This window comes from Lathyrus oleraceus, chromosome 5, assembly GCF_024323335.1.
Source record: "Lathyrus oleraceus cultivar Zhongwan6 chromosome 5, CAAS_Psat_ZW6_1.0, whole genome shotgun sequence".
NCBI lineage: Eukaryota > Viridiplantae > Streptophyta > Magnoliopsida > Fabales > Fabaceae > Lathyrus > Lathyrus oleraceus.
Window position 1 is genome coordinate 517,440,896 of NC_066583.1, and position 13,477 is coordinate 517,454,372.

The window sequence follows — 13,477 nt, forward strand, 5'->3', positions numbered from 1 at the left end:
TGATCAGAGCGTTGGATTCTTCAATCCCCAGCAAGTTCTCACCACTGTACCTCCCCCCAAGCAGTGGTTTCAGATTATACACTCCCCAGTAGAGTTAACAGTGTCAGACTATATACCCCCAGCGGAGTTGACAGTGTCAGACTGTATCTTCCCAGCAGAAGCGGCTGCTCCTCAGAGTTCGAGGCCAGATTGATAATCCCAATGCCAGATCCATGGTTTCTTTCCTTGAAGCAGAACCTCTGTACCGTATCGGTGTTTGCTTCCCCTGCCGAGTCATCTCTCGCAGATCGTGGTTGCCAGAACCACTATCGCTTTCCCCAACAGTAGGTTTTCAGTGTCGTTCTCTCCCCAGTCAGAATCTCGGTATTTCGTCATTGCTATAACACCGTGTGGCGGGTCATTTCCCCACATAATTCTTTGCGTTGCGCATCTCCAGCAGCCTTGCCAGGGTTCAGAAGATGGTGATCATTTCCCCAGCAGATCCCTTTGCCTCAGCTTGGCATTCTACCCAGCATTTTGCATCCTTGCATGTAGAATCATATTGCATTGCATCCTCCCGAATCGCGTAGCATTTCCATTTTCATGGAGCATTACGCCATTGAAAAATTCAAACATACGCATGTAAGCATAAAACATTCTCGGTATCCCAAGTGATAAGCCAGAAGTTGTTTCGAGTAATCAGACTGAAGATTGTTCATGACTATCCTTTTTTATCCCCAGCAAGTGTCATTGGCCCATGCGCCGCCTCTATTATCGTACCCTATTTCTGCCGATGCTGACAGGCATGAAGTTTCCGATATTCAGACCGAAGTGGCGTTCAGGCCAGTTTTCCGATGTTCAAATCGAAGAAGTTTCCGACGTCCAGGTCGATGCAACTTGTGGCGTTCAGGCCAATTTTCCGATGTTCAGATCGAAGAAGTTTCCGACGTTCAGGTCGATGCAACTTGTGGCGTTCATGCCAGTTTTCCGATGTTCAGATCGAAGAAGTTTCCGACGTTCAGGTCGATGCAACTTGTGGCATTCAGGCCAATTTTCCGATGTTCAGATCGAAGAAGTTTCCGACGTTCAGGTCGACGCAACTTATGACATTCAGACCAACCTCTCGGTGTTCAGACCGATATTAAAAATCTCATATCTCCCGATGTTCAGATCGAAGTCATTTCGGTATTCAGACTGTTGAGCGGCATTCAGGCCATGGTTATTTCTGTGTTACCATTTATTTTGGTATCCAGGTTAACATTCTTTTTCGGTATTCAGACTGACTCTCACCGTACCAGACGGATTCTTCTTTCAAGACCATTTCTTTGCCGATTCTGACAGGCATTGTTACTTCACTTCACTTCAGTGCAAATTTTCGGGCTTTTATTGTATTCAATCCCTTAATACCTCGAAAGCACGAAAGCCGCTGCTATCTTCTTTCCAGGTCTCTAGTTGATTGAATAGGGGCAGCTGTAATACCCCAAAATTTACCCTTAATTTTTCCTGGAAGCATACGCTTTACACCTCATGCATTTAGCATTTGCATTTCATCATGGCAATCGGAATATTTTTTCCCGAAAAAAAAACAAAACAAAACAAAAAAACGAAAAAAAAAATTGAAAACGAAAAAAAAATAATTTAATTAATTAATTAAATAAATAATAAATAAATAATAGAAAAATCTTGGACTTGGACCTCTCTCATTTGAGCCCACAGGTCCACAAAAATCAGGTTATAAATACTAGAGTTTCAGTGAAACAAATAATTCATTCTATTCCTATTACCCTGGCTGGAAAAAGATAGTGAGAGAAGAGCTAACAGAGTTCAGAGCAACCTCCAAACCCTGAAGGGAACTTAACTGCATAGAATCACCTCTGCCTCACATAAACCCTAAAGATTGTTTTGTAAACCTCATGGGTGCAACTCAATTTCAATCAAGCTCTCCAATCAGGTTTGCCATATATCCATCATCTTTATGCCTTTAATTTGAATGCTCTAAATGTATGAGGTATTATGGGTGAATTTGATACCCTTTTGATGCATGTGTTTGACAAGAGGTTTAGGCCTCCTACCCTTGGTTGCTTTTTGTGAATTGAAAGGGCATGATTCATGTGGTTACATTTTGATTTGGGGGCAACTCTTGGTTACCCTATTTTGTTTCTCTAACCTGTTTATTGAGTGTTATTTTGTTTCTCTTGGTCTTTTGCTTTTCTTTTTTCTTTTCTCCCTAATGTAACATAAAAAAGTAAACAAAAGGTGACACTATTTTAATTCAATACATAATAAAATTAAAGTAATTTTAATTAAAGACTAGGTATCCTAGCGGTCAATTGCAATGATTAATCCTTTGAGCAAGCTAAGTATGCCCAGAGCTGGATTTAAACCCATGATCTCTAGTTAAGAGGGAAATGATCCATTACCATCGCATCCAAGTACTTTTTGATATATAAAATAATATTTTAGATAACGTGATTCATAATAAAATGATAATTTAAATTTATATATTACATAAATTCTAATTATAGCTCAAATTCTTTATTTATTTGGAGAACCTCGAAGCCAATGTATACATCAAACATTAAGAGAAAATGAAATTACAAAACGACATAAATATGTAAAAAATACAATTATTGGTGGGAAACATAAATCTTAAATGGAAATTCATGAAATATTACCATCTGCGATATACACATTCTTTTTCCCAACACATAAAAAAGAGTAATTTATTTGGGATCGATGGGATACTCATTTCCATTGGACAATCGTCATCAGTTTCACATGGCACAAGCGCTACAATGAAAAATAGGATAAAATATTAGTAAAATACGATAAATAATTGTGTAATAATTGCAAAATAACAAATAAAACATTTTAAGAGAGAAAATAATTTACGTATATTTCCCATTGAAAGGAGAAATAGGGAGAGAAGTAAAATTATAGCATAAACAAACTTGAGAGTTTTAGGCATATTATTATCTTTTTTATTTTCTAAATTCTATGAGATTTGATTAATTTATAGTGTGTAGGTCTAATGCAATACTCAAAAAAATAAATATAATTGTCCCTTTGGCATACTTAATAAATGTCTCTTAGAAATATTCAATAAAGGGAGTAGCATAAAAATACTTCATAATTTTAGATATAATATTTAATTGAATTTTCATCCTTTGGTGACAGAATGTGGACAAGTTTTGTTAGAAAATTGTTCAACTATATTTATATTATCTATATGAATAATGTGTTGTTACTAATAATAATTAATCATCATAGATGTGTTTCAAAATGACAAGAAAATATGCAAGCGAAGATTGTTTTATGAAATTAGAAGGCAATTTGTATTTTGATTATAGAAATAGGCAAGTCGTTTGAACTGTTTTAGTAGCCTAAACAGTACATCATTTAGCGAAAATGTTATTGTAGGCGAAACAGTGTCAAATTTGGTAAAAGTGTTGTTGGAAATGTGTGTTTCATCCAGGGTCGCTACTTTGGGAAATAACACACACTTGGCCTATAAATTGAGCATTTATGATTCAGAAAAATATATTCGAAAAGTTTATCGTCTTCACACAAAATTCCAGATTTTATCTTCCATACATTCAAGTTTTCAATTATCTTGTGCAAATTCGAGTATAAGTTGAATTATTATGGATATTTCTGCGTACAAACTCTAAGACAATTTGAAAGTGTTTGAAATACTATAAGGAAAGTGATTCATTCACAATTATAACTTCGATCCATTAAATTTAAATAAATTTTCTAACAATGTTATATTATGTCAAACAATGGCGCAACCGAGACTTCTATATCAAGAATCAACATTATAGATTCGAGTATATTTTTTTAAATCATTTCTCATAAGGTATGTTTGTTTTAAGTTAAGTGACATTTCTTGAAATCCTATTCTCATCCTTATTATTATTTGGAATTATAGTCATATCCAAGTGTTTAGTAAAAACTAAAATTCATATGAATGTTTATAATATTTATTTAATTTAAAAATTATTAAAAATAAAATAATAAATAAATAAAGACGAGTAGTAGTGGGGAGTTGTAGTTAGTTGAACTTTATTTTAATGAGAATCTTAGTTTCTTATCCTTTAAATTTTGGACTAAAAATAGAATAACCGTGTGTAACAAAAATTCATGAAAATAAAATATACATTGATATAACTTTATAAAAATTAAATCAAACATAAGAATATTGCATTCTCATGATAATATTTTGTGAACATTAGACATATACATAATTTTGTGAACATTCGACATATAAAACTTTGTGTCGATGTCATAAATTTGTGTAATTTATATTTAATTTTTGAAAATATTTATTTAGAGTTTATTAATTATTAAAGTGGTCAAATTCATAAAAAATTATAAATTAAAATTTTATAATTGATTTTTTATTATGAACTTCAATATATTATTTAATTTTGAAATGAAAAGTTTACCGTCTAATATAGAATTATTTGAGCTATAAATTTGTTATGACGGATGATATGAAGTTCGAGATTCCCACAAATAAAAAAAATCGTGAGGAAGGTTCTCCACAAATAATTGAAACACAAATCGAAAGCTCTTCATGGATTGTTGAAATACAACTTGAACTTAGGATACACAAGAGATGCCGAGAAGTTAAGGATCTAGGACCGAATAAATTTGATTCTCGGTTTAATTCTTTTATTTAGTAGAAGAAAAAAAGGAGATTTTTTTTTTGTAAATTCCTATTATTCTTCAAGTGGATGATAATCCTAAGATTTATAAGGACGTAGTAACTTCCACTACTATAAAAAATACATCTAACGTCAGACACGAAATGCATTTAACCTCGGTTACTTAAGCGATGTAACAAAGACATCGTGTAAAAATACCACTTTACCCCTCGGTTATTAGAAAACTGAGGGGTAACACTATCTGCACATGGGATTGATGTCCAACATTTTCATTTTTTATTATTTTCAGAACATGATGGTGCATCCAATATTAACTCCCGATGTTGTATAGAATCGAGGTAATATCTATATGTTATTACCTCAATTTTTTGAAAAAAATGAGGATATAAGTTTTTTTTAGTACTATCGTATGCACTTGTATTACAAAACGTATTACTGAATATAGAGCTATATTTTGCAGATTCCGGAAACATAAGTATTGTACATATTGTCAATTTCTCAATCTAAAACATTGTACCCCTAATATTCACTGTTAACACAAAATTCAAGTCTAAAATGGCACATACTTTATATTTTTTCAGCAAAACAAAAATAAATGATTAACCAACAAAAGCAATAACCAAAATGGAAGGTTTTGTAGGTTGTCCAATAGGATTTGTCACTGATCGTTAAGCCCTTATAATTTGAACAACATTTGAAACCAATTAGGATAATCAATATCAACTTTAAATCTAAAGTACAAGGAATAAAAAAGAGTAAAATGAATAATTATGAATTACTAAGTGATATAAAATATTTACTTACTAATTTTCTCATATCCCTTTTTTATGATCACAGTGAATAACATGCATATCATCTGAATCATTTTATTCAGATGATTGGCGTACATGTGTTTCTAAACAAGGGGCTTATACTTAAAATCTTTATTTTCATCAGTACTATTAGGAAGATGTTTTCATTGAAGAACAATTGATCATCTAGTGCTAGCAGAATCAGTGTCATAAAAAACTTAATTTGCTTTGATTTCCATGATGAATGGTTCGTTCCTATAAGTTGCCTTTCAAAAATCAACCTGTGTGAATCCTAATTCATCGGTTTCTACATCAATGTTACTGTCAATCCACTTGCACTTAAATAAAGACACTTTAGAAAAGTACATGATTCTATATTCTAGTACATGATTGTTATCTATGGAACTAGAAAAGTACATGGATTCATCCTTAACCATAACCCCACTATTTTGCATGATGCTATGATCATCCTTTGATTTTATACAGAATGAATATTTAGTAATGTCGTAGGCACTCCAAGTAATTACATTAAACTTAGGCATATGTGACAACCATTGAATTGTATCTGATGAGCTACTATCTTTATAAACACTTTCATTAAACCAATTTATGAAGGTTTCTTATACTCCAACAATAACCATCTTTCATTCATCTGGGGGAATTTTTCCTTTATAAGACTCTTGTGAGCGGTCAAGTAAGGTTGAACTTCAGTGAGGTTATTCAATATATACAAATGTGCTTGAAGAACTACATCTCGGTCAAATTTCTTAACATTTAAAACTTGAATACCTCTACCATCATCCATCCATCATGACGAGACTCAAGAACTACATCTCGGTTAGATTTCTTAACATTTAAACCTTGAATACCTTGAATACATCTACCATCATTTCTATAGAGTTCACTTATGACAAATAGTTTGTATAAAACTCAATAGATTCTTCTGTGATGTACTTGTATACAATTGAAGCTTCCGAACGATCATGATTCTTTGTATATCCTTTAAAAATCTTCATGTAACACTCTATCAGATACATCTGTTGTAAATAAACTGGATCACAAATTCTAATCTCCCTTACTAGATGAACAACTAAGTGAACCATAATGTCTAAGAATGCTGGAGGGAAAAACATCTCTAATTGGCACAAGATAATTGTGGCTTCATGTTCTAAGTCGTCTAAATTTCCATGATCAATAACTTGACTACATAAAGCATTAAAGAATAAGCATAATCTGATGAGATTTACCATTACATTTCTTGGTAAAGTGCCACGAGTAGCCACTAGTAGAAGTTGTTGCATCAAGACATAAGAATCATGAGATTTAAGCAAACTAACTTGATATCATTCATTATCATAACTTTCTTTACATTTTATGAGTACCATTGGGGAACTTTTATACCCTGCAAACATTCTCAAAAACTTTTTTTCTTTTTTAGACAGAGTGTGACATGCTAGGGGAAAATAGGTTTTATTTCCTATTTCTTTTGGGGAAAATAGGTTCTTTTATACCCTATAATCATTACAACATGTATGTATTCTGACATAGTCCAAACCCATTGGACACAATATCTTATTGGTCTCATAACCACGGTTCAACAATGTGTTACCTTCGGGAAGCATTTCTTTAAACAATTCAAGCAATTTAGTGAAACTTTTATCCATCCACCCACCTCTTTCCTTAAGATTAAATAGTCTTAACACAACTGACATTCTTGTAAAACTTTTACATACCGGATACAACGAATCTTCCATGCATCTTAAAAAAGTGTCTACCTCATTAGCTTTCTTGAAAGAATCTACTCCAATATCACGAATCATGTCTTCTAGAGTATAATTCATAAATTCATCATCTTCAACTGTATGTGACAAATGTCTCTTTTTCGTCACTTCACCATGCCATACTCATTTCGTGTAATTTTGAATAATTCCATCACAACCAAAATGATTGAATATAACATCCCTTGGATGTTTTTTGTATTAAACAAGCTTGAGAGTTGTAGGCATATTATTATCTTTTTTAATTGATAAATTCATTGAGATTTGATTAATTTATAATGTGTAGGTCTAATGCAATACTCAAAAAGAATAAATATAATTGTCCCTTTTGCGTACTTAATAAATGTCTCTTAGACATATTCAATAAAGGGAGTAGCATAAAAATACTTTATAATTTTTAGATATAATTTTTAAATAAATTTTCATCCTTTGGTGATAGAATGGGGACAAGTTTTGTTAGAAAATTGTTCAACTATATTCATATTATTTATATGAATAATGTCTTGTAATTAATAATAATTAATCATCATGGAAGAGTTTTAAAATGACAAGAAAATATGTAAGCGAAGATTATTTTTTGAAATTATAAGGCAGTTTGTATTTTGATTTTAGAAATAGGCAACACGTTTGAATTGATGTTGTAGGCGAAACAGTACATCATTTAACAAAAGTGTTGTTGTAGGCAAAACAATGTAACATTTAGTATTAGTGTTATTGAAAATGTGTGTTTCATCAAGGGTCACTACTTTATGAAACAACACACATTTGGCCTATAAATTGAGCACTTCTGATTCAGAAAAATACATTCGAAAAGTCTATCATATTCACACAAAATTTCAGATTTTATCTCCCATACATTCGAGTTTTCATCTATCTTGTGCAAACTCGAGTATATGTTGAATTATTCTGGGTATTTCTGCGTACAAACTCTAAAATAATTTGAGAGTGCTTGAAATACTATAAGGAAAGTGATTCGTTCAAGATTATAACTTCGATCCATTTAATTTAAATAAAATTTTCTAATAATCTTATAGTATGTCAAACAATGACGCAACTGAGACTTCTGTATCAAGAATCAAAATCATAGATTCAGGTATATTTTTTTTATTATTTCTCATAAGGTATGTTTGTTTTAAGTTAAGAAGTAGCATTTCTTGAAATCCTATTCTCACCTTTATTATTATTTGAAAGTATAGTTATATCCAAGTGTTTAGCAAAAATAAACTTTTTAGGAATATTTAACATATCTATTTAATTTAAAAATTATTAGAAATAAAATAAATAAATAAATAAATAAATAAATAAATAAATAAATGTGAGTAGTAATTAATTGAATTTTGTTTTTATGAGAATTTATATTCCCATCCTTTAAACTTTGGACTAAAATTAGAATAACCATGTCTAACGAAAATTTATGAAAATAAAATATACATTGATAAAATTTTATAAAAATTGAATCAAACATAAAAATATATTTTCATATAAATATATTTTACAACCTTGAAACAAACACGTCCATAAAATTTAGACTTCACGAAATCAAAATCTTGAATGAAATTTCTCTAACAATTAGTTTCATTAACATAGTTATTTATCTTATGATTTTCCTTAATAGTTAATTGACATAAATTGTATATATATTTCATGAATGAAGCCGTAATAATTGTTGAACAATATAATTTACGTGGGAGGAATATAATTTACGAATATTTGTCTTTACATGTGTTTTAATAGCCTCTACCTTTATTTTGAAACCAAAGATAGATTTGTCTTTTATTATATATATATATATATATATATATATATATATATATATATATATATATATATATATATATATATATATATATATATATATAAAAATTAACTTCATTCATCAGTACTGTACAAAATGAAGCACACCGTGTGTAGTGCAATTTTAGTTGCAACATTATATTAGTTTATTGTGTTGCGGTAAAGAAATGCCATTCTTTTTTTCTCTATGTGTATACATTGCACTCTAGAATATTTGTCACTTCACTATGTTATTGGTTAGATTCTTCATACCTAATATGAATAAATATTATATTGGTAGCGTATAGGATACAAATTTTCATAGACTTTCTAAATCAATTTTTAACAATAATGTGATGTGGTACTCTATAAGATGTAACAATAATTCACTTTAAATTTGAATTGATTTATTATGATTCCTTTTTAAATTTATTCTAATATGCGCTTATATGTATATTACAATTAAACTTATGTAGACTTTCTAATGTTTATAGAATTTCAGCTGCACGTATACATAATTTTGTGAACATTAGATATATAAAATTTTGTATTGATGTCATAAATTTGTGTAACTTATATTTAATTTTTGAAAATATTTATTAAAATAGAGTTTGTTAATTATTAAAGTGGTAAAATTCATAAAAGTTTATAAATTAAAATTTTACAATTGATTTTTTATTATAAACTTCAATCTTTCATTTAATTTTAAAATGAAAAGTTTACCGTCTAATATAGAATTATTTGAACTAAAAATTTATTAATCACCAAAGTAATCAAATTTATTAAAGTTTATAATTTTAAATTATGCAATTGAAGTATGATCTATATGCTCTGTGAATTGTTTGTGTTCAATGGAATTTATTATTATGAGGCATATAAAGATTATCAAAAAATTGATCATGACTTATATAGACTTCTGAATTTGGAGTCTAATGTAATTATTGAATCTTGAGATGTGGAATTTTGAGAACCTTATCACGGAGGATATAGAATTTGAGATTCCCATAAATAAAGAATCTTGTGAGGAAGGTTCTCCACAGATAATTGAAACATAAACCGAAAGTTCTTCATGATTTGTTGAAATACAACCCGAACTTAGGATAAGCAAGAGAAGCCGAGAGGCTAAGGATCTAGGACCGAAAAAATTGACTCTCGACTTATTTCTTTTATCTAGTAGAAGAAAAATGGAGAATTTTGTTTGTAAAATCCTAGTATTCTTCGAGTGGAAGATAATCCTAAGCTTTATAAGGAAGTAGTAACTTCCACTATTACAAAAAACACATCTAACGTCAGACGCAAAATGCATTTAACCTCAGTTACTTAGGCGAGGTAACAAAGGGCATCATGTAAAAATACCACTTTACCACTTGGTTATTAAAAAATGGAGGGGTAAAGTTATCTGCACATAGGTTCGATGCCCAACATTTGCATTTTGATTATTTTCAAAATGGGATGGTGCACCCAATATTAACTCTCGGTGTTGTGTAGAATCGAAGTAATATCTCTGTGTTATTACCTTGACTTTATGTAAAAATGAGGGTATAAGTTTTTTAGTACTATGTATGCACTTGTATTACAGAACCATATTACAAAATATAGAACCATATTTTGCAGATTCCTGAAACAAAATAATTGTATATCTTTCCAAATTCTCAATCTGAAACATAGTACCACAAATATTCATTGCTAACACAAAATGAAAACCCAAAATGGAACATACTTTATAGTTTTTCAAAAAAACTAAAATAAATGATTAACCAACAAAAGAAATAACCAAAATAGAAAGTTTTGTAGGTTGTACAATAGGATTTGTCACTGGTCGTCAAGCTCCTATAATTTGAACAACATTTGAAAGCAATTAGGATAATCAACATCAACTTTAAATCTAAAGTGCAAAGAATAAAAAAGAGTAAAATGAATAATTATAAATTACTAAGTGATATAAAACATTTACTTACCAGTTTTCTCACATCCCCTTTTTATGATCACGACAAATAACATGCACATCATCTGAATCATTTTCTTTAGATCATTGACGTACACATGTTGCTAAAGAAGGGGATCATAGTTAAAATCTTGATCTCCATCAATACTACCAGGAAGATATTTTCCTTGAAGAATAATTGATCATTTAGTGCTAGCAGAATCCGTGGCATAAAAAACTTGTTTTGCTTGGATTGCCATGATGAATGGTTTGTTCCTATAAGTTCCCTTTCGGAGATCAACCCGTGTTAATCCTAATTCATCGGTTTCTACACTTGTGTTATTGTCAATTCACTTGCACTTAAATAAAGGCACTTTAAAAGCAACATAGTCAATCTCCAAAATCTCGTCAATGACCCCAAAGTACGCTCTAGATTCAAGTACATGATTGTTATCTTTGGAACTAGAAAAGTACATGGATTCAACCTCAACCATAACCCCATTATTTTGTATGGTGCTATGATCATCCTTTGATTTTATACATAATCAATATTGGGTAACGTCGTATGCACTCCAAGTAATTACATTAAACTTACACATATGTGACAATCATTGAATTGTATCTGATGGATTACTCTCTTTATAAACACTTTCATTAAACCAATTTATGAAAGTTTTGTTATGCTCTATCAACAACCACTTTCGTTCACCTGAGGGAATTTTTGTAAGACTTATGTGAGCAGTCAAGTAAGGTTGAACTTTACTGAAGTTATTCAATATATACAAGTGTCCTTAAAGAACTACCTCTCGGTCAAATGTCTTAACATTTAAACCTTGAATACCTTTACCATCATAACATCCATCATGACAAGACTCAAGAATTCCTATAGGGTCACTTATGACAAATAGTTTGTAAAAAACTCAATAGCTTCTTCTGTGATGTACTTTTCTACGAACGAAGCTTCCGAACGGTCATGGTTCTTTGTATACCCTTTAAAAATCTTCATGTAACGCTCTATCGGGTACATCCATTGTAAATAAACTGGATCATAAAATTTAATCTCCCTTACTAGATGAACAACTAAGTGAACCATAATGTCTAAGAATGATGGAGGGAAAAACATCTCTAATTGGCACAAGATAATTACAACTTCATGTTCCAAGTCGTCTAAAATTCCATGATCAATAACTTTAACACATATATCATTAAATAATAAGCATAATTTGGTTATAGTTACCCTTGCATTTCTTGGTAAAATGCCACGAATAGCCACTAGTAGAAGTTGGTGTATCAAGTTATGACAATCATGATATTTTAAGCCAACTAACTTGATATCATTCATTAAAACAAGTTTCTTCACATTTGATGAGTACCATTGGGGAACTTTTATACCATGCAAACATTCGTAAAAAGCTTTTTTTTCTTTTTTAGACAGAGTGTGAGATTCTGGGGGAAAATAAGTTCTATTTCCTATTTTTGTTGGGGCAAATATGTTCTTTGATACCCTACAATCATTACGACATGCATGTATTTTGACATAGTCCAAACCACTAGACACAATATCTTTTTGGACTCATAACAACGGTTTGGCAACGTGTTACCTTCAGGAAGCATTTCTTTCAACAATTCAAGCAATTCAGTGAAACTTTTATCTGTCCACTCACCTCTTTCCTTAAGATTAAATAGTGTTAACAAAACTGACATTCTTGTAAAACTTTTATATCCCGGATACAATGAATTTTCATGTCTCTTTAAAAATTATCTACCATGTTAGCTTTCTTGAAAGCATCTAGTCCAATACCACAAATCATGTCTTATAGAGTATCATTCATAAATTCATCATCTTCAACTTTATGTGAAGGACACCAAAGAATCTCATTATTTATAGGAAGGTTATTTTCAGTGAAATCAAGAATTTGTATCAACCCATTCTCAAGCTCTTTACTTAATTGATTGAAGAAATTGTATCAAACCAACTCATACGCTCATACTCAGCAAAATCAAGAAATTTTATAAACCCAACTACGATCCATAATCACATAAAGCTTTTGAAAATAAAATAAAAACAATACACACCCAACAAAATAGTAAACAACAAGACAATATCAAAATAATAACAACAACGACGATGATGACAACAACAAACAAGAACAACAACAAACAAGAATAACACCAGTAATGTAGAACTTGTACATACCAAAGATATGATGAGAGACTTATAAAGAAAACTGTTGGTTTGAGCTTCCTTCCTCCTTGGAGAAGAATGATGTTCTTTCGATCGCTAAGGCTCAAAAAGTGATTGAGCTAGACTTAACATTAACTCTAAGGGAATAAAAAATTTAGAGAATATTTATCTCAGTTTTACTAAAAACCGAGGTAACATATATGTCATACCTCGATAAAATAATACGACTCGCGAAGCATGTCGCATGCTCGTGGAATTGGACTAACAAATTCGCCATTGGACTTTACTTATTCCTGAAAAGGAAAAAGGAAAATATCGTTAAAACCCCTAAAAGAACGACTAAGATATGGTTATCGCAACCAAATCAGGGTTTGGGA